The following is an 18,463-nucleotide window of genomic DNA, read 5'->3' on the forward strand; positions in this document are numbered from 1 at the left end:
CCCCTTTGCTAGTTTTCATATGAGACCTCTTCAGCTTTGCATGTTGCACCAGTGGTGCACGGATTATACTCAGATATCACAGTTGAGATACTTAAAGGGACATTAAACCCAACATTTCTTTCATGTAATTGGTAAGAGTCCATGAGCTAGTGACGTATGGGATATACATTCCTACCAGGAGGGGGCAAAGTTTCCCAAACCTCAAAATGCCTATAAATACACCTCCCACCACATCCACAACTCAGTTTTACAAACTTTGCCTCCTATGGAAGTGGTGAAGTAAGTTTGTGCTTGATTTTTATGATTTCTTCTATGATTAGCGCTTCTAAGTATTCTGAAGCCCAATTCCTCTCAGAGTACAGTGTTTGTCAGAGGGATGAGAAGAGAGTATCGCCTGTTGTTTTTATGGTTTCTCTCACGGGAAATCTTTTCAAGGGTTCTCTGTTATTGGTTGTAGGGATTCATCTCCTACCTCCCTTTTCAGATCAATGATATACTCTTATGTACCATTACCTCTGCTGATAGTTTTCAGTACTGGTTTGGCTATCTGCTATATGTGGATGGGTGTCTTTCGGTAAGTTTGTATCATTATTTAAGACACTCTCAGCTATGGTTTGGCGCTTTATGTATTAAAATAAAGTTTTAAATATATATTTTTTACTTATATTTGCCATGAGTCAGGTCTATGTATATTTCCCTTTGCAGTCTAAACAGTTTCAGTATAGGAATAATGTTTGGGAAGTTTATTTAAACTTTTTTTCTTACCTGGGGTTCAGTCTTTTTCTAATTTGACTTGTTTCTCAATTTTTTTCGCAGGCAAATCAAGGCTCGCGAGGAAGCAAAATGCTGTTATTTATTGCGTCATTCTTGTCGCGAAAATGTTTTGGCGCAAAGTTGTGCCTTTGATGGCGCAAATTTCGTAATTTACTGCGTCTTTGTTGACGCTAGATGTTTTGGCATAAGTTGCGTTTGTTATGACGCGAGTTGCGTCATTTTCTGGTGTTAGTTTTCCGCCAACATTTTTTTTAACTTCCTTTTGCATAATGCGGCATTCTTGGTGCCAAAATGTAGTTATTTTACCCCTCTCCCTCTATTGCTCGCTGTTTTCATGAACTTTGAAAATTATTATGCCTGCTTTTTTATTTTATTTTTTATTTAAAAAAATACTATCTTTATTTTTCTATCTACTGAAACTGTTACATTGTGGAAATTGAATGTTATTTTTCTTTTTCTGTTACATTTTGCAAGATGTATCATTCTGATCCTGACTCTGATGTTACTGTAGAAACTATGATGCCCTGAAGCACAATTCTACAAAGCTAAGTGTGTTCTTTTCATTATTAAGCTGTTGTGTTCTTATTTTCTTCAGCTTAATTTTGTGGCATTTATTTATTTTATGCTTAAAATGTTTCTATATGTACAATGACATTTACTGTTTTTACTTACTCAGTTCATGTATTTGATTTAATCTGCAAACATCACATGTTATTGCTTTTATCATAAAGGTTATGACTGCTATTTTGCCTTTAAGTAAACTTATGAGGTCCTTTCAAAATTGTTAAGATTTAATTAATTTTGTTCTGACCGACAGCATACTTAAGTTTATTCTACTGATGAAGGTTTTCTTTGACTCAAAGGATCCTGTATCAGAGACAGTTTTATTAAAAATTCTCCTTATTTTTCATTTGAACATTCTTTGTACTTTGTTAAGGAAAATTTGTTATTTTTAGCTTTTAGGAGCCTAGTTCTCCTATTAACTATCACCAAGATTTAGAGTTTGGCGTTAGCCGTCAAAAGCAGCGTTAAGGGGTCCTAACGCTGCTTTTGGACGCCCGCTGGTATTTAGAGTCAGGCAGGAAAGGGTCTAACGCTCACTTCCCTACCACGATTCCAGGCTACCGCAGATCCCCTTACGCCGATTGGGTATCCTATCTTTTCAATGGGATCTGCCTAACGCTGGTATTTGGAGTCTTGGGAAAAGTGAGCGGTAGACCCTCTACCGACAAGACTCTTACCGCCAAAAAAAGTCAGTAGTTAAGAGCTTTATGGGCTAATGCGTGAATACAAAGCTCTAAACTACTGTGCTACAAAGTACACTAACACCCATAAACTACTTACGCACCCCTAAACCGAGGCCCCCCCCACATTGCAGCCATTATAATAAAATTTTTTAACCCCTAATCTGCCGACCGGACACCGCCGCCACATACATTATACCTATGAACCCCTAATCTGCTGCCCCTAACATCGCCAACCCCTATATTATATTTATTAACCCCTAATCTGCCCCCCCAACGTCGCCGCTACCTTACCTACACTTATTAACCCCTAATCTACCGACCGGACCTCGCCGCCACTATAATAAATGTCTTAACCCTTAAACCGCCGCACTCCCGCCTCGCAAACACTAGAATAAATAGTATTAACCCCTAATCTGCCCTCCCTAACATCGCCCCCACCTACCTACAATTATTAACCCCTAATCTCCCGCCCGCAACGTCGCTGCTACTATAATAAATGTATTAACCCCTAAACCTAAGTCTAACCCTAACACCCCCCTAACATAAATATAATTTAAATGAAACGAAATAATATTCCTAAAAATAACTATATTAATCCTATTTAAAACTAAATACCTATAAAATAAACCCTAATATAGCTAAAATATAACTAATAATTACATTGTAGCTATTTTAGGATTTATATTTATTTTACAGGCAACTTTGTATTTATTTTAACTAGGTACAATAGCTATTAAATAGTTAATAACTATTTAATAGCTACCTAGTTAAAATAAGTACAAAATTACCTGTAAAATAAATCCTAACCTAAGTTACAAATACACCTAACACTACACTATCAATAAATTAATTAAATAAATTACCTACAATTACCGAAAATAAAATACAATAAAATAAACTATTCTAAAATACAAAAAAAACACACTAAATTACAAAAAATAAAAAAGAATTACAAGAAGTTTAAACTAATTACACCTAATGTAAGCCCCCTAATAAAATAAAAAAGCCCCCCTACCTTGATCGATTGGCTGATCCAATCAGCCAATCGTATTGAACTCGCATTCTATTGGCTGTTCCGATCAGCCAATAGAATGCGAGTTCAATACGATTGGCTGATTGGATCAGCCAATCGAATTGAACTTCAATCTGATTGGCTGATTGCAATCGGAATTGAAGGGACGCCATCTTGGATGACGTCCCTTAAAGGAACCTTCATTCGTCGGGAAGTCGTCGGTTGAAGAGGATGGCTCCGCGTTGGCTCTGTTGAAGATGGCTCCGCTCCGCTCAGGATGGATGAAGATTGAAGACGCCGCCTGGATGAACACTTCTACCGGATGGAGGACCTTTTCTTTGCCGCTTGGATGAAGACTTCTACCGGATCAAGGACCTCCTCTGCGCACCTTGGATGAAGAATTCGGCTCGGCTGGGTGAAGACGACTCAAGGTAGGGAGATCTTCAGGGGGTTAGCAATAGGTTTTTTTAAAGGGGGTTTGGGTTGGTTAGAGTAGGGGTATGTGGGTGGTGGGTTGTAATTTTGGGGGGGTATTGTATTTTTATTTTCAGGTAAAAGAGCTGATTACTTTGGGGCAATGCCCCGCAAAAAGCCCTTTTAAGGGCTGGTAAAAGAGCTGATTACTTTGGTAGTTTAGAATAGGTAGGGCATTTTTTTATTTTAGGGGGCTTTTTTTATTTTATTAGGGGGCTTAGATTAGGTATAATTAGTTTAAACTTCTATAATACAGAAAAAAAAACACAATTACAAAAAATAAAAAAGAATTACAAGAATAGTTTATTTTATTGTATTTTATTTTAGGTAATTGTAGGTAATTTATTGATAGTGTAGTGTTAGGTCTATTTGTAACTTAGGTTAGGATTTATTTTACAGGTAATTTTGTACATATTTTAACTAGGTAGCTATTAAATAGTTATTAACTATTTAATAGCTATTGTACCTGGTTAAAATAAATACAAAGTTGCTTGTAAAATAAATATAAATCCTAAAATAGCTACAATGTAATTATTAGTTATATTGTAGCTATATTAGGGTTCATTTTATAGGTAAGTATTTAGTTTTAAATAGGATTAATTTAGTTATTTTTAGGAATATTATTTCTTTTCATTTAAATTATATTTATGTTAGGGGGGTGTTAGGGTTAGGGATAGACTTAGGTTTAGGGGTTAATAAATTTATTATAGTTGCGGCGACGTTGCGGGCGGGAGATTAGGGGTTAATAATTGTAGGTAGTGGCGGCGATGTTAGAGAGGGCAGATTAGGGGTTAATACTATTTATTCTAGTGTTTGCGAGGCGGGAGTACGGCGGTTTAGGGGTTAATACATTTATTATAGTGGTGGCGAGGTCCGGTCGGCAGATTAGGGGTTAATAAGTGTAGGTAAGGTAGCGGTGACATTGGGCGGGCAGATTAGGGGTTAATAATACAATGCAGGTCTCAGCGATAGTGGGGACGGCAGATTAGGGGTTAATAAGTGTAAGTTTAGGGGTGTTTAGACTCGGGGTACATGTTAGGGTGTTAGGTGCAGACTTAGAGATTGTTTCCCCATAGGAAACAATGGGGCTGCGTTAGGAGCTGAACGCTGCTTTTTTGCAGGTGTTAGGTTTTTTTTCAGCCCAAAATGCCCCATTGTTTCCTATGGGGGAATCGTGCATGAGCATGTTTTCTCAGCTTACCGCTACCGTAAGCAACGCTGGTATTGAGGGTTGAAGTGGAGCTACATTAGGCTCAACGCACCCTTTTTTGAGCCTAACGCAGCCCCTCAGACAACTCTAAATACCAGCGTTGTTGGAAGGGTGCGTTGGGAAAAAAAGCAGCATTAGCTACGCGGGTCTTTACCAACAAAACTCTAAATCTAGCCGTATGTTATTTTAAAATCTTGATTTTAAGATTTTGATTTGCTCCTGAGGGTTTTTCCTATTCAAGATACTATCTGTATTATGTTCTAAAGAATGGTTTATCCTGATTCTCTTTTGGGGCTGTACTACTATTTCTATGGAAATTGGTACTTATTTTTAGGATTCTTTAGAGTTTGAATATAACCTTTGTAGAGCATATTCATGCACTGTTTATGTTTTTAGCTCCGCTTTATCTGTGGCTGACATTACTGTTCTTTCAACCTTTTTTGTTGTTGAACAGTTAGCATAAACCGTTTCAGATTCTTAAGTACATAACTCTGTTTATTTACTTCTGATGTATTCATTTTATTATGTTTACTATATCTATTATTACGATTTCAAATATATTTTGTTATCTCTAGTTTGTTAGGATAATAATTTGTTTGATTTCTATTATCTCCACTATTTCTGGAGGTTTAGAGTTTTTTCTGCCCTACTGTTAGTCCGGCGATGTAGATCAGTTGGTGAATGTCCTGACTACAAATGCATGTTCTAGATCCAAGGGTCTTAGATTCATATCCCGGCATGGTTAATACAGCCCTTTGGCCTTTTTGAGGTCAATTTATTTTGTACCATTTATTTGGGTAATAATAACAACTGTTTTTTTCCGCTGCTAATTTGGTTAACTCCGAGTGCAAGCACTGAAAAAGCGTTTTTTGTATCCTTCTGGGAGAAAACGCTATATAATTACTTGTTATTCGACTGCATGAAGGTACGGTTCTCAAACCAGTTCTTCTGGTGGGGGGCAGATTAAATTGTTTTTGGATAAATTCAGTCCAAAATCTTTTTTATTCTTAGGGTCTGAATAGATTTTTAGAATGAGACCTTCTATGGGAAGATTCTTTCTTTCTCAGTACACTCTGTGAAATTTTTTTCAGGAGTGTTTATACCAGTTCTTTAGCAGGAACAGGGATTCGGTTTCTATTCGATTCTATTCTTTCAGGCTTTTCTGAAGTGCGTTTCAGACCTAGAGCTTTCAGAGGTGATTGTTCCAGTTCCTCTACAGGAACAGGGTTTGGGTTTTTATTCAAATCTGTTCATTGTCCCAAAGAAGGAGGATTCATTCAGTCCAATCTTGGATCTGAAGACTTTATATTGTTTTGTAAGAGTCTTAACTTTCAAATTGGCGACTATAAGGACTATTATGCCTTTTGTTCAGCAAGGTCATTTCATGTCCATTCAATTTTACAGGACGTTTATCCTCATATTTTATTTCATTCAGACCACTTTTGGTTCTGAGATTCTCTTTTTTTTAGATAAACAACCAATTTGTCACTTTTCCATTTGATTTAGTGACAGCTTTATGAATCTTTTCAAAAGGTTCTGGGTGCCCTTATTTCTTTAATAAGACAGTAGGGTATTGTGGTGTTTCCTTATTTGGATGGTATCTTGGTATTAGCTTAATCTTTTCTTTTATTTGAATCTCTCATGAATCAACTAGTTTTGTGTCTTCAAGACATGGTTAGAGGATTTATTTTACCTAAGAGTTTCATGATTCCTCAGACAAGGGTCACCTCTTTTTGGGTTTATAGATGGACTCTGTGTTCATGACTTTGTCTTTATCGGACAAAGGTCAATCGTATTTGGCGTTAGCCTGTCTAACTTACAGTCTAGAACATTCCTTTTAGTGTCTATGTGCATGGAAGTTTTAGGTCTCATAACTGCAGCTTCGGACGTGGTCCCCATTGCTCGTTTTTCAGCTGAAAACTCTTTTGCTTTGCATACTGATTAAATGGTGCAGGGATTGTTTTCAGATATCACAGTTGATATTCTTAAATCCCAACACTAAACTCTCTCTGATTTGGTGATAAGACTATCATCGTTTTATTCAGGGGGCCTGCTTTTGTTTGCCATTCATGGACTATATTCTTAATGGATGCAAGTCTTACAGGTTGGGGAGCTGTCTGAGGGTCTCTGACAGCACAAGGGGTTTGGAAACTTCAAGAGGCGAGGTTTCCAATCAATATTTTAGAACTCTCTGCTATTTTCAGAGCTCTTTCAGGTTTGGCCTCTTTTTTTATTTTTGCTTTCAGGCAGACAATATCACAACTGTGGCATATGTCAATCATCAAATAGGGACTTGCAGTTCCTTAGCAATTAAGAAGTATTTTGAATACGTTCTTAGGTGGAATTCATCTCCTGTCTAATTTCTACAATTTATATCTCAGGCTTAGACATTTGGGAGATGGGTTATCTCAGCCGTCAGTCTTTACATCCGGGAGAGTGGTATCTCTTACAGATGTGTTTTCTTAATTTCCCAGGTACCTTTTTCAGGTCCAGGAATCCTCAGACGGAAATGGTGGATGTATTAGCAGTGTCTTGGTTTTGTAACCTGGCTACATATTTCCGCTTCTGGTTTTTTTCTTCCAAGGGTGATCTTCAAGATCATATTGGAACATTCTTATGTATTTCTGATATCAGCATGGCCTCAGAGGTTTGGTATGTGGTTCTTGTCCGGATGTCCAGTTGCCACTTTTTCTTTGGCCAGCCCTCTTGTTTCAGGGGCCTTTTTTCCATCAAGATTTCAAATTACTAATTTGAAGGTATGGAAATTGATTAGTGTTGCAGGCTTATAAGTCTGTTTCAAGGAAAATGTATTATCAGGTTTGGAAAACCTATATTGTATGGTGTTCTCATAAATTCTCTTGGCATTCTTTTAGAATTCCTAGGATTTTTCAGTTTCTTAAGGATGGTGTGGATAGGGTTGTCTGCAAATATTTTGAAGGGACAAGAATCTGTTCTTTCTGTTTTATTTCCTAGAAAGATTGTTTAAACTTCCTGATATTCACTGTTTTGTTCAGGCTTTTGGTTTGTATCAAGCCTGTTCATTTACTAATTCTCCTTTTTGGAGTCTTAATTTGGTTCAAGGATTTTGCAGGCTCTTTCTTTTGAGTCTATATTTTCTTTAAAGATCATCTATTTTCTTGGAAAGTGTTGTTTCTTTTGGCTACCTCTTCTGCTAGAAGAGTTTCTGATTTATCAGCTCTCTCTTCTGTTTCTCCTTATCTGATATTTTCATCTAGATAAGTTGTTTTGTGGGCTTCTTTTTTTCCTAAGGTTGTGAATTTGAACAACATTAGTAGAGAAATTGTTGTTCCTTCTTTGTATTCTAATCCTTAAGATTTCTTTGAGAGTTCTTTACATCTTTTGGATGAGGTAAAAGCTTTGTAATTCTATATCGAGGTTATTAGGATTTCAGAAGACGTCTAGTCTATTTGTTGTTTTTCTGGTTTCAGAAAAGGTTAGAAAGCTGCTGCCATTTTTTTTGGCATCCTCGATAAAGCTTTTGTTTTACAAGGCTTATTTGGAGGCAGGGCAGGTTCCGCCTCAGAGATTTACAGCTCATTCTGCTAAGTTCAGTTGCAATTTCTTGGACTTTTTCAGAATTAAGCTTCGGATGATCAAATTTGCAAAGCAGTATTTGGTCTTCTTTGCATACTTTTATTGTTTTTACCGTTTTAATGTATTTTGCTTCTTCTGAAGCTGTCTTTGGTAGAAAAGTTCTTTAGGCAGCTGTTTCAGTTTGATTCTACTGCTTTTGATTTAAGTTTTTTTCAAGAAAAACTTAATTATTGTGTGGATTTAATTTCTCAGTGGAAATATCTGTTGTTATTTTATCCCTCCCTTTCTATTGATTCTTCTGTGGTCTTCCACATCTTGGGTATTTCTATCCTATACATCACTAGCTCATGGACTCTTGCCAATTACATGAAAGAAAACATAATTTATGTAAGAACTTACCTGTTAAATTATTTTCTTTCATATTGGCAAGAGTCCATGAGGCCCACCCTTTTTATGGTGGTTATGTTTTTTTGTATAAAAGCACAATTATTTTTCTGGTTTCTCTTTTTGTATGCTTTTTTACTCCTTTTGTTATCACCTCACTACTTGGCTATTCGTTAAACTGAGTTGTGGGTGTGGTGGGAGGTGTTTTTATAGGCATTTTGAGGTTTGGGAAACTTTGACCCCTCCTGGTAGGAATGTATCCCATATGTCACTAGCTCATGGACTCTTGCCAATATGAAAGAAATGAATTTATCAGGTAAGTTCTTACATAAATTATGTTTTTTCTTTCATGATACAGATAGAGAATACAATTTTTAAAATGTTTCCAATTAACTTCTATTATCAAATGTATTTCATTCTCATGTTATTCTTTGTTGAAGGGATACCTAGGTAGGTAGCGTGCACATGCCTGAAGCACTACATGACAGGAAATAGTTCTGCCATCTAGTGCTCCTGCTAATGTATAACATTGTTGCAAAACTGCTGCTATATAGTGCTGCAGATACATGCACACCCATGAGCTTACATTTCTGCTTTTCAAATAAGGATAAAAAGAAAGTGAAGAAAATATAATAGAAGTAAATTAGAAAGTTGTTTAAAATTGTATGTTCTATCTAAATCATGAAAGAAATAATTTGGGTTTTATGTCCCTTAAAGTCCCAACATTCGACAATCTCTGTCTTGGTGGTTAAACCATCACCTTATTGTTCAAGGGGCCTCCTTTCTTTGTCCTTCCTGGACTGTGATCACAACAGATGCAAGTCTTACAGGTTGGGGAGCTGTCCTGGGGGTCTGGAGGTTCCCAAACACAAGGTGTTTGGGAATCTCAGGAGGCGAGGTTACCAATCAATATTTTAGAACTCTGTGCTATTTTCAGAGCTCTTCAGGCTTGGCCTCTATTGAAGAGAGAACTTTATATTCAATTCCAGACAGACAATATCAATACAGTGGCATATGTCAATCATCGAAGGGGGAGTCGCAGTCCTTCAACAATGAACAAAGTATCTTTGATACTTTCTTGGGTGGAATCCAACTCTTGTTAAATTTCTGCGATTCATATCCCAGGAGTAGACAATTGGGAAGCGGATTATCTCAGTCATCAGACTTTACATCCGGGAGAGGAGTCTCTCCATCCAGATGTGTTTTTTCAATTGGTACAGATGTGGGGTCCCCCAGAAATAGATATGATGGCCTTGCATCTGAATAAGAAGCTTCCAAGATATCTTTCCAGGTCTAAGGATCCTCAGGCGGAGATGGTAGATGCTGTAGCAGTTCCTTGGTTTTACCAACCTGCTTACATTTTTCCACCTCTGGTTCTTCTTCCAAAGGTGAATTTCAAAATCATAATGGAACAATCGTATGTGTTTCTGATAGCTCCAGCTTGGCCTCTCAGGTTTTGGTATGCGGACCGTGTCAAGATGTCCAGTTGCCAACCTTGGCCACTTCCTTTAAGGCCAGACCTGTCTCAACTGCCGTTTTTCCATCAGGATCTCAAATCTCTAAATTTGATGGCATGGGAATTGAATGCTTAGTGCTTAGTCATAGAGGTTTTTCTGACTCAGTGATTAGCACTATGATACAGGCTCGTAAGTTTGTTTCCAGGAAAATGTATCATCGGGTTTGGAAAACCTATATTTCTTGGTGTTCCACTCATAATTATTCTTGGCATTCTTTCAGAATCCCTAGGATTTTACATTTATTTCAGGATGGTTTGGATAAGGGTTTGTCTGCAAATACTTTGAAAGGACAAATTTCTGCTCTTTTTGTCTTATTTCATAGAAAGATTGTCAAACTTCCTGATATTCTCTGTTTTGTTCAGGCTTTGATTTATATTAAACCTGTAATTAAATCTATTTCTCCTCCTTGGAGTCTCAATTTGGTTTTGAAAATTTTGCAGGCTCCTCCTTTTGAGCCTATGCATTCTTTGGATATTAAACTATTTTCTTGGAAAGTGTTATTTCTTTTGGCTATCTCTTCTGATAGAAGAGTTTCCGAGTTGTCTGCTCTCTCTTGTGAGTCTTCTTATCTGATTTTCAATCAAGATAAAGCTCTTTTGCGGACTTCATTTTAATTATTGCCTAAAGTTGTGAATTCTAACAACATCAAATAGGAAAATTGTTGTTCCTTCTTTATATCCTAATCCTAAGAATACTCTTGAAAGGTCTTTACATTATTTGGATGTGGTAAGAGCTTTGAAATATTTTGTTGAGGATACTAAGGATTTCAGAAAGACTTCTAGTCTATTTGTTATTTTTTCTGGCTCTAAGAAAGGTCAGAAAGCCTCTGGCATTTCTTTGGCATCTTGGTTGAAACTTTTGATTCGCAAAGTTTATTTGGAGGCACGGCAGTCTCCACCTCAGAGAATTACAGCTCATTCTACTAGATCAGTTACCAGCAACTTGGTCTTTGCATATTTTTTACTAAATTTTACCATTTTGATTTGTTTGCTTCTTCAGAAACAGCCTTTGGTAGAAAGGTAACTTGTCTCAGTTTGATTCCAATGCCTTTTTTGATTTGAGTTTTTCTGACATTTTTAAGAAAACTTAACTATCTTTTTGGATTTTATTTCTCAGTGGATTTAGCTGTTTTTATTTTATCCCTGCCTCTCTAGTGACTCCTGGAATTCCACATCTTGGGTATTATATCCCATACGTCACTAGCTCATGGACTCTTGCCACTTACATATAAGAAAACATAATTTATGTAAGAACTTACCTGATAAATTAATTTATTTCATAGTGGCAAGAGTCCATGAGACCCACCCTATTTTTTGTGGTTTTGATTTTTTTTTATAAAGCACATTATTTTTTCCAGTTCCTCTTTTTTATATGCTTTTTACTCCTTTTTTACACCTTATTTCTTGGCTATATGTTAAACTGAAGTATGAGTGAGGTGGGAGGTGTATTTATAGGCATTTTGAGGTTTGGGAGACTTTGCCCCCTCCAGGTAGGAATGTATATCCCATAAGTCACTAGATCATGAACTCTTGCCACTATGAAAGAAATGAATTTTTCAGGTAAATTCTTAAATAAATTATGTTTTTGAGCACACCCGGGGAGGTTCACTTTTTTCCAGCAAAATTATGAAAAACAACTTTGTTGCCCAAATGTCAAAAATAGGTTTTTCTGGATAGGCCTAGGCCCAGGGATGCTGAAAAGTAAGGAAACACCCACTTTTTTAACCAAACCCTAAAAACAACGCATTGCAGGATCAAGGTCAAGAGCGTAGGCCATAGAATTGACCTGTCGGAGTATTCGAAAAGGACCAACATAATGGGAGCCAGTTTATTGGAAGGCACACGAAGGTTCAAGTTGCGGGAGGACAGCCAAACTCACCAACCTGGTAGGAAGGCGCGGGCAGACGTCTACGATCAGCCTGGAACTTTTGGCGCTGCATAGAACAATGAAGACAATCCTGAATCTGCACCCACATGGAACGGATATGCTCCTCCAAAGCCGGAATACCCTGAGACATGAATGAATCGGGCAACAAGGATGATTGAAACCCATAATTCGCCATGAACGGGGATAACTTGGAGGAAGCATTAATAGCACTATTTCCAGCAAACTCTGCCCAAGGTAACAGTTCAGACCAATTATTGTGTTGATCTGAGACATAGCAATGGAGGAACTATTCCAGAGCTTGATTAGACTATTCCGCAGCCCCATTGGATTGAGGGTGATATGCCGAGGAGAAGGAAAACTGGATCCCCATTTGAGCACAAAAGGACTGCCAAAATCTGGAGACAAACTTGCTACCCCGGTCCGACACTATGTCCTTGGGTAACCCATGTAAATGGAAGACCTCCCGGGCAAAAATTGAAGCAAGCTCCTGAGCGGTAGGCAACTTCTTCAATGGAATGCAATGTGACAATTTAGAAAAACGGTCAACCACCATAAGGATAACAGTATTGCCATTGGAAACAGGGAGCTCGACAATGAAGTCCATGGAAAGATGTGTCTAAGGACGCTCACTATTTGCAATAGGTTGAAGAAGACCCACAGGAAGATGTCGAGGAGTCTTATTCTGTGCACAAACTGAGCAGGAGGCAACATACGCAGCAACATCAGAATGAAGAGCTGGCCACCAAAAATGTCGAGTGACAGACCAAATCATTTGGTTCTTGCCTGGGTGACCTGCGGCTTTAGGATAGTGGTAAGTGTGCAAAAGTTTAGTTTGAAGATTCTCAGGAACAAAACACTTACCACTAGGTTTCTCAGGAGATGCATTGGTTTGTGCAGCCAGGATCTCTTACCCCAAGGGATAAGTCAAATGAGTACGTATGGTAGCCAAAATATGGTCAGGAGGTATAACTGGAGTAGGTACAGACTCCTCCTTGGACAGAGGCGAAAATTGTTGAGAGAGGGCATGAGCCCTAACATTCTTATTACCAGGCAGGTAGGAGACCACATAATTAAACTGAGACAAAAATAGTGCCCATCTGACCTTTCGGGAAACAAACGTTTTGCTTCAGATAGATAAGTTAAATTCTTGTGGTCAGTAAGAATGAGCACTGGCACGCTAGTACCCTCGAGAAGATGCCTCCATTCCTTGAGTGCCAAAATTATGGCCAGTAATTCCCTGTTGCCAATTTCATAATTGCACTCCGCTGGAGACAATTTCTTAGAAAAGAAACCACACGGATGCAAGGAACCATCAGGCGTAGGAGGTTGAGACAAGAGGGCACCTACTCCAGTCTCAGACACATCGACCTCAAGAACGAAAGGCAGGACAGGGTTAGGATGAGCCAGAACTGGAGTGGCAGCAAAGGCAGTCTTAAGACTATCAAAGGCCTTAATGGCAGTAGGTGACCAATGGAGTGGATCATTCTCTTTACGGGTCATGTCTGTGATAGGTTTGACCAAGGAAGAAAAGATTTTAATAAACTTTCTATAGTAATTGGCGAACCCCAAAAAACGTTGAATAGACCAAAGACCAACTGGGCGAGGCCACTGCAGAACTGCAGATAACTTGTCAGGATCCATGGAGAACCCTGCAACGGAGATAACATAACCTAGGAAGGTTACTTGAGTCTGATGGAGCTCACATTTCTAGAGTTTACAAAACAGGCCGTTCTCACGTAGACTCTGAAGAACCCGTGTAACATCAGAATGATGAGTCTCAAGTGTGGGTGAGTGTATGAGGATGTCGTCTAAGTACACCACAACACACTGTTGCAACATATCTCATAGGACATCATTAATACATTCCTGGTAAACAGCAGGAGCATTACATAGGCCAAAGGGCATTGCAAGATACTCATAATGCCCGCTCCTGGTGTTAAATGCTGTTTTCCATTCGTGGCCCTCCTTAATCCTAACGAGATTGTACGTTCCTCTCAAATCAAGTTTAGTAAAGACCGTAGCTCCCTTGAGGCGGTCAAAGAGTTCCGTAATGAGCGGAATAGGGTAAGCATTCTTAATGGTAAGATAACCCTATAATCGATGCATGGTCTTAACTCGCCACCCTTTTTCTTTACAAAGAAGAAGCCAGCCCCTGCAGGAGAGCAGGATCCCCCGCAACAGAGCATCCGCAACATACTCCTCCATAGCACAATTCTCAGCAACAGACAGAGGGTAAACCCAGCCCAGAGGAGGAATGGCTCTGGTTTGAAGGTCTATGGCACAATCGTAAGACCAGTGAGGAGGCAACGTACCGGCACGCACCTTGTCAAAAATGTCTAGGAACTCTCTGTACTCCTCTGGCAATTGAGATACCGAAGACGTGCACAAGACTTTAACTGGTTTCCGAAGACAAGTGGAAATACATTGCGGAGACCACGACAAAATTTAGGACCTGCGCCAGTCGAGACTGGGATTGTGATTTTGGAGCCAGGGATAACCCAGAATAACCTGAAAATGCGAGGAGTTTATCACCTGGAACTGGAGGGTTTTGAAATGGAGAGCCTCTGCAGTTTCATGAGTAACAAATGCGGGCTGAAGGGGCCTGCCATCAATGGCCTCAATAGCAAGCGGAACGGACGGAGGCAAAACAGGAATGGAGTGTTTTGATTCAAAAGCACTGTCAATGAAATAGCCTGCAGCACCAGAGTCAACAAGAGCCTGGGTAACTATGGAGGAGTCCACCCAGGAAAGGACAACCGTGACCAAAGGTTTCTCCTTTAGCGGTTCCGGGGACGAGGATAAACCACCCAAGGTCTGCCCCCGACAGGACCTTAGGTGTGAGTGTTTCCTGGCCATGTAGGACAAGACTTCAAAAGGTGGCCCTGTAACCCACAATAGAGGCAGAGCCCTTCAATCCTCCAAAAGGCCCTCTCCGCCACGGAGAGATGCGTGATTCCCAACTGCATCGGCTCAGCAGTACCTGGTGACTTGGGACCAGGAGGCATGGGAGGAGAGGGAGGCATGGGTGAGAATGAACATGTAGGAGACAACGAAACAGGAGGCTTCCGCAATCGCTCTTTGAAAGAGGGCCTCTCACTTAGTCTGATGTCAATTAGGATAAAAAAAGACACCAATGCCTCGAGATCTTCTGATAAATCTCTGGCAGCAACTTCATCTTTAATCGCATCAGAGAGCCTATCAAAGAAGGCGGCAACATGGGCTTCATTGTTCCAACCTACCTCTGCGGCAAGCGTATGGAACTCAATGGCATACTGAGCAACAGATCTTGTACCTTGCTGAATGGACATGAGTCGTTTAGCAGCAGCGGAGGAGCAAGCCAGAACATCAAATACCCTTCGAAAGGAGGCCACGAATTCAGGGTAATTTGAAATCATAGGTTTATTAGTTTCCCACAAGGGATTAGCCCAGGCAAGATCTGTGTCAGAGAATAACGAGATGAGAAATCCCACCTTAGCTCTGTCAGAGGGAAAAACGCCTGAGGTAACATGGGTAAATGCCCATCTGGTTCAAAAACCCTCTGCACTGATTAGGATCGCCTCCATATCGCTGAGGTAGAGGTGCAGAATCGGACATGCTCCTGGTAGGACTAGGTGCAGCAGTGGAAACAGGAGCAGCCATAACTTGCGGAACACTTTGGTCCAAATGTGCAGTGCGAGTCAGCAGGGTTTGCAGGGCTAGTGCAAATTGATCCAAGAGGTGATCCTGTTCATCCATCCTGGAAATTATGGCAGGTAAAGGTGGATTATTAGCACCATCAGGATTCATGGCCCTTGCGTAATGTCAGGGTGCCAGGAATCAGACTGAGACGAGAAGTGCAAAAATAATCACACCTTTATTAATAGCAAAAAATAATAAAAAGTCCACAAAACAAATAACAAGCCAGGAACCAAAACCAGAGCTGGTAGTCAGACGAGCCAGAATCAGGAACAAGGAGAACAGCAGAGTCAGGAACAATCCAGGGATCAGGAACCAGGAGGGATGTCAGACAGCCAGGTAATACACAGTTGCTCTCACAAACAGGTCTGAGACAACGCAAGGGCAAAGCATACTGAACAGCGGCCCTTTAAATAATAAGTGATGACATCACAATTCTGAGACTGCATCCTGTCTCACACGGATTATGTACACCAGTCTGGCCATAAAAGGAAGTGCAGGAAATGAGCAGCATCACACAGTATGCACCAAAGTCAGCAAGAGAGGTGAGTAAAATGGCTGCCAGCAGCACATGGCAAACACAGCAGGGAAAAAACCCTGACAATTAAATATTTATAAAAAAATAGTGCCCCCCCCCCCCCCCTTCAGCAGTCGTTAGTTAGGAAAAACTACTCTTAAATCAACTTCTCATCATTTCCCCCTGTTGTCTTCGGCAATAACTAATTTTCTCTGACATATTTCAATTTGCAGTGGTACTACTTACCCTCATAGGAATGGCTGCATGTAAGGGACTGGAAATGAGTATTTTCACAAGGGTTAAAGATTAAAGAAACTTTTGACCAATGAAAGAGAATTGCTTGTCGTTACATTCAAGTTATTGGGCTACAGAGAAAGTCAAATTCAGGAACCCAAAGCCTTTATCTACTTCTGAGGACCACACCATAGAATTAGATATATATTTTGAAGTGTATTTTTCCAAGTGATACAAAAGAACAAATAGGAATTCATTCATTATAAATAGACCTGGAGAAACATGGAAAATGTCCTACTGGTCATGCCTGAAGGGGTGTGAAAACAAAAAGGTTGGTCTTTTGGTCCTGCTCTGTAAAATTCTGCTGATGGTGTAATTCTTCTTCCCTGTCAGACCAACCTTGGCCAGTAGTCTTCTTATCCCGGCGTCAAGTGAAAGGGTAAGGAAATATACCAGAACAAGAGAACAGGTAAGTTAATGAGGTAAGCAGTACTAACAGTAGAGAGTTCAATACTTCACGGCGCTACAGAGGACAACTGGAGAGTAATCAGGCAAGCAGAGTTTGGCAACAATAAGGCAATCCAGAATATCAGCAATACAGGGGTTAAACAGCAGAGGGGTCTGGGACAGGCAGAGTTCAGTAACAATAAGGCAATCCAGAATATCAGCAATAAGGGGTTAAACAGTAGAGATGTCTGGGACAGGTAGAGTTCTGCAACAATAAGGCAGTCAGCAATTCAGGGATTAATCAGCAGAGTAGTCTTGAGACAGGTAGAGTTCAGCAACAATAATAAAACCAGCAGTTCAGGGGTTAACCAATAGAGTAGTCTTGAGGAAGGCAGAGTTCAGTAACTTATTACCTTCTCCATATATTTTAGTGAGCTCCCGCCAACCCATAGTTAGGTTAGCAAATGAGGGGGCAAATTCTGCCCCCATGACAGTGCCCCTTATCTGAAGAAAATAATTCCCATAGAATCTGAAGTAATTGTGTTTTAAAAGGAAATGTGTTACTTCCAGTATGTAGCTAATGAAACTAGAGGTATAAGCAGTATCCCTTTCAAGGAAAAATTTGATTGTGCTTATCCCCATTTCGTGCGGGATGGAGGAATATAGGGACACGAAATCCACTGTTAGCCAACTATAGTGTAAATAATAATAAAAGTACTTATGGATTATGGATTATGTTACATCTTTGTCTCTCATTACAAAGCAAGGGGACAATATTATTGCTTCAAATTTGGTGCACTAGAAGATATAGGGATACAAATGAAATAAATAAATTACATAATATAGTTAACTTCCTTTTTTGGATAAATCTATTTGCACTATGTTTAATGCATGTAATACAAGTAACAAGTCCCACTCTCCACTTCGCACCAAATTTGACGCAACACTTTTTGCACCAAATCTGATGCATACAACCCACAAACTAATGAAGTTTTCCACCACTTTTGATTGGGATATGCATAATCACATGATTTATGACATCAGCCAATCTGATTGAAATATACATTTTATACTACCATTAACTAATCAAATTGCTCGATACTTGTGTCATTGATCACTCATCAGAACTTGTAAGTGCCATTTGTAACATTGTTTATTATACTATGAAAGTATGTTTATGTGAAATTAGTATTAAAGTTAAACATTGAAGATGACATTAGGACACACAGTGTAATATTTTAGACAACGATTTTAAAAATGATGTTTGATTCAATATAATCTTAAACTGATAGCTCAAAGGGATAGTCTACCTAACATTAACCCCTTAACGACGCATGTCGTACAGGGTACGTTACACACAAACTGGTCTTTAACCCCTTAGTGACCAGAGCACTTTTCCATTTGTTGACCGTTTGGGACCAAGGCTATTTTTACATTTCTGCTGTGTTTGTGTTTAGCTGTAATTTTCCTCTTACTCATTTACTGTACCCACATATATTATATACCGTTTTTCTCGCCATTAAATGGACT

This window comes from Bombina bombina, chromosome 7, assembly GCF_027579735.1.
Source record: "Bombina bombina isolate aBomBom1 chromosome 7, aBomBom1.pri, whole genome shotgun sequence".
Classification (NCBI taxonomy): Eukaryota; Metazoa; Chordata; class Amphibia; order Anura; family Bombinatoridae; genus Bombina; species Bombina bombina.